The sequence below is a fragment of the Lactuca sativa genome, chromosome 3 (assembly GCF_002870075.4).
Source record: "Lactuca sativa cultivar Salinas chromosome 3, Lsat_Salinas_v11, whole genome shotgun sequence".
Classification (NCBI taxonomy): domain Eukaryota; kingdom Viridiplantae; phylum Streptophyta; class Magnoliopsida; order Asterales; family Asteraceae; genus Lactuca; species Lactuca sativa.
Window position 1 is genome coordinate 6,930,137 of NC_056625.2, and position 7,368 is coordinate 6,937,504.

Sequence of the window (7,368 nt, forward strand, 5' to 3'; positions counted from 1 at the left end):
CTAGAGTTTGAAGTTCCTTCACCGCTTGATTCTTGAATTTCTTCAAGATCAATTTGCCTCCCACTGTCTCCTTGGCTTATAAACTCTCTTTCTTGAAAGACTCCTCTTCTTGCTACAAAGACCACATTATCACTAGGTCTGTAGAAGAGGTAACCAAAGGATCGCTGTGGGTAACCGATGAAAATACACCTCTCGCTTCGAGGTTCGAGCTTATCATGAGTCTCGCGTCTCACGAAAGCCTCGCAACCCCAAATCTTGATGTGGTCTAGTTTAGGTACTTTACCAGTCCACATCTCGTGAGGAGTTTTGGCAACTTTCTTTGTAGGGACTAGATTATGAATATGGGCGGCAGTCTCTAAGGCATACCCCCAGAATGAGATTGGTAGCATAGCTCGACTCATCATGGAACGAACCATATCTAACAAGGTTCGATTACGCCTCTCAGCCACACCATTCAACTGTGGTGTCCTGGGAGGTGTCAATTGTGAGACTATCCCACATTCCCTTAGATAGTCGAAGAACTCTGAACTAAGATACTCACCACCACGATCGGATCGAAGCATCTTAATGTTCCTGCCCAATTGATTCTCGACTTCCTGTTTAAATTCCTTAAACCTCTCGAAAGTCTCTGACTTATGCTTGATCAAGCAGACATATCCATATCTACTATAATCATCAGTAAAAGTCAAATAATAACGATTAGCATCCCTTGTGGCATGTTTGAATGGTCCACACACATCCGTGTGTATAAGGTCCAACAAACCTTCACCCCTCTCACACGAACCTGTGAAGGGTGACTTTGTCATTTTTCCAAGTAAGCATGATTCGCAACTATCATCTGACTTTAGGTCAAACGACTCCAAAACTCCATCCTTTTGGAGTTGGCCTATGCGTTTCTTGCTTATATGTCCAAGACGACAATGCCATAAAGATGCTTTATCCAAGTTATTATTAGTAGAATCAATACACAAAACATTATTTCCTAAGTTATCTACAACAGATACAGCTTCATACACACCATCACAAGGTAATGCTTTAAAATAAAGAACATTATTAAAGAAAGCATCAATAGAACCAACTTCATTATTAAATGAAAAGGTAAACCCTTGTTTGTACAAAGCATGAAAGGAAATAATATTTCTTGCCATTCCTGGCGAGTAACAACATTTATTCAAATCTAAACTAAACCCACTACTTAGCGATAAAGTATAAACTCCAATCTTGGTAACAGGTATAGCTTTCCTATTCCCCATGATCAAGTTTATCCTTCCTTGCTCCACATCCTCACATCTTCTTAGTCCCTGCAAGTCACAACAAATATGAATACCACACCCGGTATCAAGGACCCAAGAATTAGAATGGGGTGAGTTATTAGAAATGATAGTGTAAATACCTGCATGGTTGGGTTTAACTTTCCCATCCTTCACATCTTGCTGGTATTTTGGGCAGTTCCGCTTCCAATGAGATTTTTCATGGCAATAGAAGCATTCAGCCTCTTTTGGGTCAGAAGAAGGAGTAATGAAACCTTTCTTGGTTCCACTTGAAGACGAGCCATCAAGGGTCCGAACCTTGGTACCCTTAGAAGAGCTCTTTCTCTTCCTCCCTCGACTTTTCCCGATTGCCAAAACCGGAGTAGAGTTTTGAGTAGGAGTGATAGCAACCGACTTCCCCTTAAGACCTGATTATGCGGTCTTGAGAAGTCCCTGAAGTTTGCTGAGGGTGACTTCTTCCTTGTTCATGTGATATGTCATGCGGAATTGATCATAGCACGATGGTAAGGAATGCAAAATAATATCTATTGCAAGATCCTCCGGGAAGTTCACATTAAGCTTCAGCAAACGATCCACATACCTTTGCATTTTCTGCATGTGGCTCGTGACGGATTCCCCGTCCTTCATCATGGTTGTTATCATGGAGCAGATGATTTCATACCTCTCTTGTCGTGCACTTTGATGGTATCTTTCCATCAAATCTTGGTGCATTTCATAAGGGTAGAAATCCTCATAAGACTTTTGGAGTTCCGCTGTCATCGTGGCCATCATGATGCAAGCCACTTTCGTAGCATCCCTTTCATGTGCCCGAAAGTCAGCGATCTCCTGAGGAGTGGCAGTGGTCTCATCAATCTCCTTAAGCTCCTTGTCAAGGACATATTCTTTGTCCTCGTAGCGGGTAATCATCCTGATGTTTCTGATCCACTCATTGAAGTTGGATCCATCAAAGGTGACTTTCCCAGACAAGTTCATAAGGGTAAAGGAGCCATTAGGATTAGAGCCAGAAGCATTGTTGAAAGACAAGATTAGTTTAGATATAAGAGAGTCCTTAATAAAACACCCAAATGTAATATTAAGGCTAGGATCCAATCAAAATATAATATAACTTAGAAGAGGTATGCCGTAATCTAAGCTATATCATATTTGAAAGGTAGGTGAATGACGATTCACCAATTTTCACCACGAAAACCGCAATATTTTAGTATTAGGTTTTTGAATGGTTCTTAGAAATTCCTAGATTCTTTGAGATTCAATGAACTTTTCAAAGGCATGTTTCAATCTCGAGTGTGCCCTCCAAGTTTTGTGACTGGGATACCGAGGATCACAAAACGAGGTGTGAAGTAACCATGCAAATCACTTGGTACCCTTAAAGTTTATCACTCAATCGATGTGCCGGTTAACCACACACGCTCCATCGATACTATAATAAACCCTAAGTCACCCTTTACCTACCTTGTTAAGTCCAAGTTAGTGTGCCGGTTAACCACACACGCTCCACCAACGACTTAATCAAAGTGTAAAGTGTAATTTCATGGAATAGCACCTTATTCACATTTTTCCTAAAGTAACTAAGATTGGGAATTTAATAAAACATTTAGTTACTTTATAATATTCATCATACTTTGAATGAGAATTAATAAGTCCTTGTCTTACCCGTTCGGCTAACGACCCTCCACCGATCAAGCAAGCGGTGGGTGAGAGTGGACACCCATTAAGTCACCATTTTATAGGCAACAACCTTATACCCACCTTATAGACCGGCTTCGTGAATGAGACGTACTAGCGGTAAGACGACTTTGTTCTTATACATACATATATATATATATATATATATATATATATATATATATATATATATATATATATATATAATTATTAAATCATAATAATATAAGTATAAGGGTTGAATTTTAACTTTTAAAATTCTAGGGGTTGGAACTAAAGTTTTAACTTAACTTTACTTGTTCCAAAACTTGAGGGCAAGTTTTGTAAACTTTCAAAGCTTTTCATTTCTTGTAACTTATGAGTTTAATAGAGTAATAAAATGAGGACTTTTCATTTTTCCTAACTCTTGTGTTCTTTTAATGGTTTTTAATCCAAGAGACTTTTGGTTTTCCATAACTTGAGGACAAGTTATGGACTCCATTAAAACACATTATGATCATGAATTAATCTACCACATAGGTTACAAATAATTCCTATGATCATCTAAACATCATAAGAACAAGAATATGAATATGAACACTTTCAAGAATCAAAATCACATTTAATCTTTGTAATTTTGATAACTAGTTGTTGTAAATGAGTTAGAAAAGAGATTACACCTTCTAAAATAAGTTTTCAAGTACCAAAACATTTTAGGGTAATGATTCTAATCCATTTCCAGCAACTCAAGTCGAAATTCTGCACTCTGTCGACCCTACTCGCCGAGTGCATAAACCTACTCGCCGAGTAGGTTGAAGATACACGTGAACTCGTCGAGTCCTCCCCATGGACTCGCCGAGTCCATCAATCAGACAGCAAGATTTTCGACTTTCTTCAACTTTTAAGCACAAATAACAAACGAACAAGCCTAGGCTCTGATACCAATGATGGGTTTTGAGCATTCTAACACTTCCTAAGTGTACATGCAACCCTAATAACCTTAGATCTATGTTTGTCTAATTATCATGCAAAGTTGAATTCCAAGGTTATATTCCTATCTAGCATACATGGAGAACAATTTTAACTTGAATCATAGATAGAATAACTTACCTTGTTGTTGCTTGTGTTCCTTGAAACCTTGTGAGCCTAGCACCCCAAGTGTGATGCCTCAAATGCTTCACACAACACCAAATGCTCTTGGAAAGACTCTTGAGATAATACACACTTCTCAAAATCGGCCAAGCCCTCTAGTTTCTTAGTGTAGCCCATTTTGGTGGAGAATATGCTTCTTATATAGTGTTGACACATCTAGGGTTACACCATGTAAACCCTAAAGTGTCATGACTCTTCATTTCCATGACCCATGGGTTTGTAACTCCCATGGAGCATCCTATGGGTAGAACCCAACTTGATAATCCATGGAGCCTCTTAGTCCACTATACAAGATATGGATGATTTACATAATCAACCCATATATTTAATTAGTTATCCTTTGATCACTTAATTAATTCCAAATTAATTATTTGATCAACTAATCAAATAATATTATTAATATATTAGAACTTATAATATATTAACAATCTCCAAGTGTTATTTCTCTCATTTAGTCTATCCAATTGCATGGTGCCATGCAACCCAAATGGACCATGCCGGGTCGGGTCAAGTACACACCTGAAATAGTTATGGACTTAGACACCTTATCCAACAATTGGAACATCCGGATCTTCTTTCATGTCCAAGACTACAAAGTCTATTGGAAAAACAAATTTTCCAATTTTCACCAAAATATCCTCCACGATGCCACGAGGTTGTGTCACCGAACGATTCGCCATGTGAATCTTCATTTTTGTAGCCTTCATCTTCTGAATCTCCAATTTTTGATAAAATGAAAAAGGCATCAGATTAATGTTAGCCCCAGAATCGGCTAAAGCATTAACCTTCATTTTATTCCCAAACTCACATGGAAGAGTGAGGCGTCCAGGATCCCCCATCTTTTCTGGTGTTTCTCCCAACACAGCTTTTGAAGTTTGTTCACTTAGAATCACTGTAGACTGCTTCTTTAATTGCCTTCGAGTGTCTATCAAGTCTTGCAGTAATTTCTGGTTCTCAGGAGCTTTGGATAAGGACTCGACAAAGGGGGTATTAATTGGGATTCCCTTCACATGCTTTACATACTCTAAATGCTCCTTCTCCAGTAGACTAAGTGCAGCTCGGGTGGGAAATGGCAAAGGTGGCTGATAAGCTGGAACGAGCTCAAAGGGTTTTTTATCAGACATGTGCCACGTCGTGGCTAGAGGAATGCCACGTCGTGGCGAGCCTGGTTCAACAATTTCTCCACTTTCGATCCTTGATTTCTTGGGCTGCTGCGGTTCTTCTTCCAATGCCTCCAGGAACCCAGAGATTGCATCTTCTTCAGTATCGATGGCCATTACGTGAGATTGGGTCTTTACTTCAGGATTCTTCGGGGACAATTTTTCATGAGCTAAAGTGGCTAGTTGACCAAATTGTACTTCAAGGTTATGGATGGAGGCTTGCTGATTCTTTATCAGAGTTTGTTGTTCCATAATAGCAGAATCAGTGGCATCGTGTCTCTTTTCCGAAGCTTCCATAAACTTTATCAAAATGGTCTCTAGGTCGGGTTTCTTCTCGGCTGGTGGCTGCTCCTTTTAATAAAGGCCTCGACCTGTCTGCCTATACTTTCCTTCTTTTTGTTTCTTGTACTCTTCATATGGCAGCCACTCCTTCTTCGGTTTCCTCCAGTCCTCATCAAACTTATCCCCACTAGAGTAGCACACTTGAGCTTTTCTGTTCCCAAACTCATCTACATTGCAGTCCTTGGTCAAGTGTGGACCACTCCATCTCTCGCAACCCACTCTTATGGCATGTATCGACTGGTCCATTTGTGTTGTCCTGCGATCCATATTATTCAGCATGGCCATGACAGCTGCTATTTCTTCAGGTTGGGCCCCTCCACCGCCTTTGATTCCATCTTGCCTCGGGTTGTGGTATTCGCGAGAGTGCTTTGCGAATTCTTCAATTAGCTCCTTGACCTCCCTTGGATTTTTCTTTGTCAACGGTCCTTGAGAATCAAGGATTTGTCTTGTCATCATGTTGACCCCATCATAAAAGATTGACATCTCTTGCTGCACATTTAGGTCATGTTGAGGGCAATTTCTAAGCAAGCCTTTGTACCGCTCCCATGCTTCGTATAGTGACTCCCCCGGCTGTTGCTCAAAGTTGGCTATTGCCTTCTTGAGTTTGGCTATCTTGGATGGCGGGCAAAACTGGTCCAGGAATTGCTCACGCATTTGAGCCCAAGTGGTGATTGTACCCGGTGGGAGTGCCTTTAACCACTCCTTAGCAGCTCCTTTGAAAGTTATGGGAAGCATCCTAAGCAAGACTGTGTTTTTGTTGACATTTGGGACATTGAAGTAATCCGCAATGTTGTTGACTTCATCTAGATGCTTAAAAGCATCCTCATGATCTTTCCCGAAAAATGGGATATCCTTCAGTGCAGTCAATATGTGTCCCTTCAGCTCGAATGTGGCAGTGGCAGGTATTGCGGGTTGGACTAAACCGAGACCCACATCTTCTCGGATCCGCTCCTTGTAAGCTCCCATGGACATTTCTTCAATCGCTGCCATCTCGTTCCTTGGCTCGTTCTCGGGTTCGCTCGTGTGTTCTTCAAATTCCGGCTCGGTATCGCTTTCGGACTCGGTTTGGATGGGTGTATGATCCAAATGCTCAAGATTGCTCTTGTGCCTCGCTGATGAACTTGACTCTCCTGTCCTCTTTCCCGACTTCCTAGAAAAAGCTGACTTCAATTCTTGTAAGGGCGTCTTTTTCTTGTGAAGTGCAGACTCGGGATCTTCCAGTGGTGGCACCAAGTGTGTGTTTGAGCTTCTGGTCATGAACTCCTGCAAGTTGCTAAACTAAAAACGTAAAACTGAACTAAAATAAGAAAAACTAACTTCAAACTATAAATTTAGTTTTTTTAACTGTCCACGTCGTGGCAGGTATATGGCCACGTCGTGAACTCTGTGATTCACAGAAAATTTTATTTTGCTGAAAAATTAACTTTTTGTGGTTCTTACTCCACAAGAAGGATCGGTTAATTTAATGCAAATAAATAAGCTAAAAACTAAGCCGTTCCCCGGCAACGACGCAAAAAACTTGATGTGCACAAAAGTACTCACTAATTTTAATATTTATAACCTAACAAACTTAACTAACTATGCACTTATAGGCAGTGTGCCTAGTCAGATTATAGTATAGCTTGAGTAAGTCGGGTGTCGATCACAGGGAATGCTGTTCTAATTAATTTATTTACTATTAAATTAACCTAATTTATTAACAAGTTTAAAAGGGTTTTATCTGGTTTTACAAGATCAAATGAAATTAAATTAAATTCAATAAATAAAAACACACTCTTGTTTAGTTTGAATCCACTTCT

At 40.0% G+C, this 7,368-nt stretch overlaps 1 non-coding gene across 1 annotated transcript; it reads left to right on the forward strand.

The window, feature by feature from the left end:
• Positions 1–6,068: 6,068 nt before the first annotated feature.
• LOC128133160 (small nucleolar RNA R71) lies at positions 6,069–6,175 on the forward strand. Its single transcript, XR_008231338.1, has one exon. It is a non-coding gene; the product is annotated as a small nucleolar RNA R71 (small nucleolar RNA).
• The last annotated feature ends 1,193 nt before the right edge of the window (positions 6,176–7,368 follow it).